This window comes from Sorghum bicolor, unplaced genomic scaffold (genome assembly GCF_000003195.3).
Source record: "Sorghum bicolor cultivar BTx623 unplaced genomic scaffold, Sorghum_bicolor_NCBIv3 super_49, whole genome shotgun sequence".
Classification (NCBI taxonomy): Eukaryota; Viridiplantae; Streptophyta; class Magnoliopsida; order Poales; family Poaceae; genus Sorghum; species Sorghum bicolor.
The window spans coordinates 141,990-150,241 of record NW_018396424.1 but is presented as its reverse complement, the minus strand read 5'-3'; positions in this window follow the sequence as shown (position 1 = coordinate 150,241).

The window sequence follows — 8,252 nt, the reverse complement described above, 5'->3', positions numbered from 1 at the left end:
CAACATCCTCTATCAAGTTACCACGTCGCTTCTAAAGCAAGGAAACAAAGAGTCCAAACCCAACACGTTTTGGGAGTTGGATTCGGACTGGAAAATAACTCTAACTTGTATGGATCACCACGGAGTCATATGGACTCCAACTGGGACGTTCCTATACTTATTGGAAAGCTCATGAAGTCTACTTTCTAATGGGTCCAACCACATATCTATGCAGCTTATGAGTCGGGCGCAGTCCTTGTTTTCGTGCCGACACCTTTTTCTGTTTTGGTGCTGCGTCACCCTATTTTGGACCAATGGCCCAAGTTGAGTCCATTAGGGACGCGTCCTAGGGTTGGAGGACGACTCTAGCACCCCTTTGGTCGTCCTTCCCTCTATTTATTTACATCTAGAGCCGCCATGAACAACTGGGTTTTGATTAGATAAAGTTTAGCCTTCGCTACTTGCTTGTAAACGCGCGTGCTGATCCAGCCGCCCGTCTACTTGTTTTCGAAACCCCACTTCATTAAAGATTGAGTTTGAAACCTTCATTTACATCTAGTAATTTAGTACTTGTTCTACTTGTTCTTGCTGGTTCTTCGATTGCTTGCAGGACGAGTGCCCTAGTGGCCGGGTGTTGCGCTCCACAAGATCGTGACAACCATTGGAGGCGGTGTATCGGTTGCTAAGGCGCGGCCTTAGAAGGCTGTAGTCGGGCCGTGAACGTCATCTCCATTCACTAATCGAGTTATCCAGCGCCTCTCATCGAAAGATCGGGCGAAAACCCTAGTGGGTTCACATCAGTTGGTAATCAGAGCAAGGTTCTTCGGTGAGAGACTTCTAATCCTTTGCTGTTTTTAATTAATTTCCTATAGTCCAGAAAAGCCAAAAAAAATATAGTAGATTAGTTTTTCCATAATCCTATTAACCTTTGTGCCTTGGCTAGTACCGTTTTAGTTAGGGCTTGTTGAATTTGTGTTGCTTCGGTTTGTGTCGAGTTGCTAGTCTTAGTGTCTAGTCCTTTAGAGATTCGAGTTCTTGTCACCATCTATACACAGCCGAGTATTACCATATCTTCTCTCTGTCGAATCTGTTGTGAAGTCCGAATTGAACTGTGATCCAAAAAGAAAGATAACTCCATACTTGTTCGGCCTTACTCTAGAGAGAGAGAGAGAGAAAAGAGAAAAAAGTGTGTGTAGCGAATTGCTCTTTTGTATTCCTTTGTTCATATAATCAGTTTTTGAGGTTGCCCAAAAAAAAAGAAAAAAAAGAAAAAAAAAAGAAAAGAGAAAAGATTCAAAAGAAAAAAAAAGGGGATGTTTTTCATATTGATTTTATGTTTGTCCCACCTTGTTTTCGGGGGTGTGCTGTGGTTTTCCTTTGTGTCCAGGCTCGCGTCTCTAGCACGGTCTAGCCTAGGACCAGCACAGTACCATCGTCGAACGCTTATTCAGCTCGCTTTTATAACTAACGTGGTGCTAGTTCGTTCCTTGTTTCAGCCCACCTATAGCTCCACATACTCTACAGCTTGACAGGTCTTGTGCTGCAGCACCGATACACTTCGTCCATTGCTGTACACTTGTTGGCAGACGACCCCTCCTGTCAAGCAAGGTAAGAATTGGTAAGAACTTGTGTTACAGGTTGAGTGTGAGCGACTTGCTGTAGCTACATCCTAGTAGTTGTAGGGCTTTTATTTCTTCACTTGCCTTTTTGTTGTCTTTGTCTTTGAACCATGCCAGGGGCAGATGATGGTAACGAAACACCACTTACACCTCGCACTAAGGGCATCATACAACATTTTGAAAGGAAAGTGAAGCTGCACACAGAGGGACTTGATAACGACTTGCAGGTGACGAATGAAAAGCTGGGGCAGTTGGAGGCTACGCAGATTGCCACAAACAACAAGCTCACAAGTTTGGAGGAATCCGTTGCTAGTGTGGACAAAAGCCTTGCTGCTCTCCTAAGGCGATTTGATGCTTTCCACACCGAAGATAAAGAGAAGCATAAAGAAGAAAAGGAGGGAGATCGAGAGCACGGTAGTCATGAAGATGACTACACTGGTGATACTGAACATGATGATCAAGACACTCGTGATCGACGTCGCCTTCGTCACAACCGTAGAGGTATGGGTGGCAACCGCCGACGCGAGGTACACAATAATGATGATGCTTTCAGTAAGATTAAATTTAAGATACCCCCTTTTGATGGTAAATATGACCCTGATGCTTACATCACTTGGGAGATTGCTGTTGATCAAAAGTTTGCATGTCATGAATTTCCTGAGACTACACGTGTAAGGGCTGCTACTAGTGAGTTTACAGATTTTGCTTCTGTTTGGTGGATAGAATATGGAAAGAAAAATCCTAATAACTTACCTAGAACTTGGGATGCGCTGAAAAGGGCCATCAGAGCTAGATTTGTTCCATCTTACTATGCGCGTGACATGATAAATAAGTTGCAGCAGTTAAGACAAGGTGCTAAAAGTGTAGAAGAATATTATCAGGAATAACAAACGGGTATGTTGCGTTGTAACCTAGAGGAGGATGAGGAACCGGCTATGGCTAGATTTTTGGGTGGGTTAAATCGGGAAATTCAGGACATCCTCGCTTACAAAGAATACAATAATGTAACCCGTTTGTTTCATCTTGCTTGTAAAGCTGAAAGGGAAGTGCAGGGACGACGTGCTAGCACAAGGAGTAATATTTCTGCAGGGAAGGCTAATTCATGGCAGCAACGCGTGGCTTCAACTCCATCTACACGTATTTCTACTCCATCATCTAGTGACAAGACTGACGATGCAAAAGCCTGCTGCAAGTACTTCATCCGTGGCATCGACGGGTAGAACAAGCAACATACAATGTCACCGGTCCAAGGGATATGGGCACATGATGCGTGACTGTCCAAACAAGCGAGTTATGATTGTCAGGGATGATGGTGAGTACTCATCTGCTAGTGATTTTGATGAGGATACACTTGCACTGCTTGCGACTGACCATGTAGGTAATGAAGATCAAATAGAAGAACATATTAATGCAGGTGAAGCGGACCACTATGAGAGCTTGATCGTGCAGCGAGTGCTTAGTGCACAAATGGAGAGGGCGGAACAAAATCAGCGACACATTTTATTCCAAACAAAGTGTGTCATCAAAGAGCGTTCTTGTCGCATGATCATTGATGGAGGTAGCTGCAACAACTTGGCAAGCAGCGATATGGTGCAGAAGCTTGCCCTCAACACCAAACCACACCCGCATCCCTACTACATCCAATGGTTGAACAACAGTGGTAAGGCAAAGGTAACTAGACTTGTGAGAATTAATTTTTCCATCGGATCCTACAAAGATATTGTTGAATGTGATGTTGTGCCTATGCAAGCTTGTAATATTCTGCTAGGTAGACCTTGGCAATTTGATAGAGATTCTATGCATCATGGTAGATCAAATCAGTATTCTTTTCTATACCATGATCGCAAAATTGTGTTGCATCCTATGTCCCCTGAAACTATTATGCAAACTGATGTTGCTAGGGCTACTAAAGCAAAGAGCAAGAGCAATAAAAATGATAAATCTGTAATTGGTAACAAAGATGAGATAAAACTGAAAGGACGTTGTATGATAGCTACCAAATCAGATATTAATGAGTTCAATGCATCCACTTCTGTTGGTTATGCTTTGATATGCAAGGATGCTTTGATTTCAGTTGAGGATATGCAATGTTCTTTGCCCCCTGCTGTTGCTAACGTTTTGCAGGAGTATTCTGATGTGTTTCCAAGTGAGGTACCAGCGGGGCTGCCTCCACTACGTGGGATTGAGCACCAAATTGATCTTATTCCTGGATCAGTTTTGCCAAATCGTGCACCATACAGGACAAACCCGGAGGAAACAAAGGAAATTCAGCGACAAGTGCAAGAACTACTAGACAAAGGTTATGTCCGAGAATCTCTTAGTCCTTGTGCTGTTCCAGTAATTTTAGTGCCTAAGAAAGATGGAACATGGCGTATGTGTGTTGATTGTAGAGCTATTAATAATATCACCATTCGATATCGACACCCTATTCCATGATTAGATGATATGCTAGATGAACTGAGTGGTGCTGTTGTGTTTTCAAAAGTTGATTTACGTAGTGGGTACCACCAGATCGTATGAAATTGGGAGATAAAGGTAGAAAGCAATTGATTCTGGAACCTGGGGATTTGGTTTGGTTGCATTTGCGAAAAGATAGATTTCCAGAACTGAGAAAATCCAAATTGATGCCTAGAGCTGATGGTCCTTTTAAAGTGCTGCAACGAATTAATGAGAATGCATATAAGCTTGATCTTCCTGCAGATTTTGGGGTTAGTCCCACATTTAACATTGCAGATTTGAAGCCTTATTTGGGTGAGGAAGATGAGCTTGAGTCGAGGACGACTCAAATGCAAGAAAGGGAGGATGATGAGGACATCAACACCAGCGATACATATCCTACATCCACCAGCGATACATATCCTACATCCTCAACACCAGCGATACATATCCTACATCCACCAGCGATACATATCCTACATCCTCTCCGAAACAACCTATAGCTGGTCCTCTTACTCGTGCTCGTGCCCGTCAACTCAACCTTCAAGTAAGTTCAGCTTTAAACTCTTGTCAATCATATTTAGACAATGGAGACACGTGCACTTTCGTGTTGCTCAGGAATAATGGACAAGATCAGCAAGGGAAGGTTCAACTGCATTCAGAATTTGAGGCAACACCAACTTCAAGGGCTGATTGCATATGGGAAGAGTGATAACTTAACAAAGGTGATTGGAGATCAGGTCCAAGCCTCCACAACATCCTCTATCAAGTTACCACGTCGCTTCTAAAGCAAGGAAACAAAGAGTCCAAACCCAACACGTTTTGGGAGTTGGATTCGGACTGGAAAATAACTCTAACTTGTATGGATCACCACGGAGTCATATGGACTCCAACTGGGACGTTCCTATACTTGTTGGAAAGCTCATTAAGTCTACTTTCTAATGGGTCCAACCACATATCTATGCAGCTTATGAGTCGGGCGCAGTCCTTGTTTTCGTGCCGACACCTTTTTCTGTTTTGGTGCTGCGTCACCCTATTTTGGACCAATGGCCCAAGTTGAGTCCATTAGGGACGCGTCCTAGGGTTGGAGGACGAGTCTAGCACCCCTTTGGTCGTCCTTCCCTCTATTTATTTACATCTAGAGCCGCCATGAACAACTGAGTTTTGATTAGATAAAGTTTAGCCTTCGCTACTTGCTTGTAAACGCGCGTGCTGATCCAGCCGCCCGTCTACTTGTTTTCGAAACCCCACTTCATTAAAGATTGAGTTTGAAACCTTCATTTACATCTAGTAATTTAGTACTTGTTCTACTTGTTCTGGCTGGTTCTTCGATTGCTTGCAGGACGAGTGCCCTAGTGGCCGGGTGTTGCGCTCCACAAGATCGTGACAACCATTGGAGGCGGTGTATCGGTTGCTAAGGCGCGGCCTTAGAAGGCTGTAGTCGGGCCGTGAACGTCATCTCCATTCACTAATCGAGTTATCCAGCGCCTCTCATCGAATGATCGGGCGAAAACCCTAGTGGGTTCACATCAGTTGGTAATCAGAGCAAGGTTCTTCGGTGAGAGACTTCTAATCCTTTGCTGTTTTTAATTAATTTCCTATAGTCCAGAAAAGCCAAAAAAAAATATAGTAGATTAGTTTTTCCATAATCCTATTAACCTTTGTGCCTTGGCTAGTACCGTTTTAGTTAGGGCTTGTTGAATTTGTGTTGCTTCGGTTTGTGTCGAGTTGCTAGTCTTAGTGTCTAGTCCTTTAGAGATTCGAGTTTTTGTCACCATCTATACACAGCCGAGTATTACCATATCTTCTCTCTGTCGAATCTGTTGTGAAGTCCGAATTGAACTGTGATCCAAAAAGAAAGATAACTCCATACTTGTTCGGCCTTACTCTAGAGAGAGAGAGAGAGAGAGAAAAGAGAAAAAAGTGTGTGTAGCGAATTGCTCTTTTGTATTCCTTTGTTCATATAATCAGTTTTTGAGGTTGCCCAAAAAAAAGAAAAAAAAAGAAAAAAAAAAGAAAAGAGAAAAGATTCAAAAGAAAAAAAAGGGGATGTTTTTCATATTGATTTTAGGTTTGTCCCACCTTGTTTTCGGGGGTGTGCTGTGGTTTTCCTTTGTGTCCAGGCTCGCGTCTCTAGCACGGTCTAGCCTAGGACCAGCACAGTACCATCGTCGAACGCTTATTCAGCTCGCTTTTATAACTAACGTGGTGCTAGTTCGTTCCTTGTTTCAGCCCACCTATAGCTCCACATACTCTACAGCTTGACAGGTCTTGTGCTGCAGCACCGATACACTTCGTCCATTGCTGTACACTTGTTGGCAGACGACCCCTCCTGTCAAGCAAGGTAAGAATTGGTAAGAACTTGTGTTACAGGTTGAGTGTGAGCGACTTGCTGTAGCTACATTCTAGTAGTTGTAGGGCTTTTATTTCTTCACTTGCCTTTTTGTTGTCTTTGTCTTTGAACCATGCCAGGGGCAGATGATGGTAACGAAACACCACTTACACCTCGCACTAAGGGCATCATACAACATTTTGAAAGGAAAGTGAAGCTGCACACAGAGGGACTTGATAACGACTTGCAGGTGACGAATGAAAAGCTGGGGCAGTTGGAGGCTACGCAGATTGCCACAAACAACAAGCTCACAAGTTTGGAGGAATCCGTTGCTAGTGTGGACAAAAGCCTTGCTGCTCTCCTAAGGCGATTTGATGCTTTCCACACCGAAGATAAAGAGAAGCATAAAGAAGAAAAGGAGGGAGATCGAGAGCACGGTAGTCATGAAGATGACTACACTAGTGATACTAAACATGATGATCAAGACACTCGTGATCGACGTCGCCTTCGTCACAACCGTAGAGGTATGGGTGGCAACCGCCGACGCGAGGTACACAATAATGATGATGCTTTCAGTAAGATTAAATTTAAGATACCCCCTTTTGATGGTAAATATGACCCTGATGCTTACATCACTTGGGAGATTGCTGTTGATCAAAAGTTTGCATGTCATGAATTTCCTGAGACTACACGTGTAAGGGCTGCTACTAGTGAGTTTACAGATTTTGCTTCTGTTTGGTGGATAGAATATGGAAAGAAAAATCCTAATAACTTACCTAGAACTTGGGATGCGCTGAAAAGGGCCATCAGAGCTAGATTTGTTCCATCTTACTATGCGCGTGACATGATAAATAAGTTGCAGCAGTTAAGACAAGGTGCTAAAAGTGTAGAAGAATATTATCAGGAATTACAAACGGGTATGTTGCGTTGTAACCTAGAGGAGGATGAGGAACCGGCTATGGCTAGATTTTTGGGTGGGTTAAATCGGGAAATTCAGGACATCCTCGCTTACAAAGAATACAATAATGTAACCCGTTTGTTTCATCTTGCTTGTAAAGCTGAAAGGGAAGTGCAGGGACGACGTGCTAGCACAAGGAGTAATATTTCTGCAGGGAAGGCTAATTCATGGCAGCAACGCGTGGCTTCAACTCCATCTACACGTATTTCTACTCCATCATCTAGTGACAAGACTGACGATGCAAAAGCCTGCTGCGAGTACTTCATTCGTGGCATCGATGGGTAGAACAAGCAACATACAATGTCACCGGTCCAAGGGATATGGGCACATGATGCGTGACTGTCCAAACAAGCGAGTTATGATTGTCAGGGATGATGGTGAGTACTCATCTGCTAGTGATTTTGATGAGGATACACTTGCACTGCTTGCGACTGACCATGTAGGTAATGAAGATCAAATAGAAGAACATATTAATGCAGGTGAAGCGGACCACTATGAGAGCTTGATCGTGCAGCGAGTGCTTAGTGCACAAATAGAGAGGGCGGAACAAAATCAGCGACACATTTTATTCCAAACAAAGTGTGTCATCAAAGAGCGTTCTTGTCGCATGATCATTGATGGAGGTAGCTGCAACAACTTGGCAAGCAGCGATATGGTGCAGAAGCTTGCCCTCAACACCAAACCACACCCGCATCCCTACTACATCCAATGGCTGAACAACAGTGGTAAGGCAAAGGTAACTAGACTTGTGAGAATTAATTTTTCCATCGGATCCTACAAAGATATTGTTGAATGTGATGTTGTGCCTATGCAAGCTTGTAATATTCTGCTAGGTAGACCTTGGCAATTTGATAGAGATTCTATGCATCATGGTAGATCAAATCAGTATTCTTTTCTATACCATGATCGCAAAATTGTGTTGCATCCT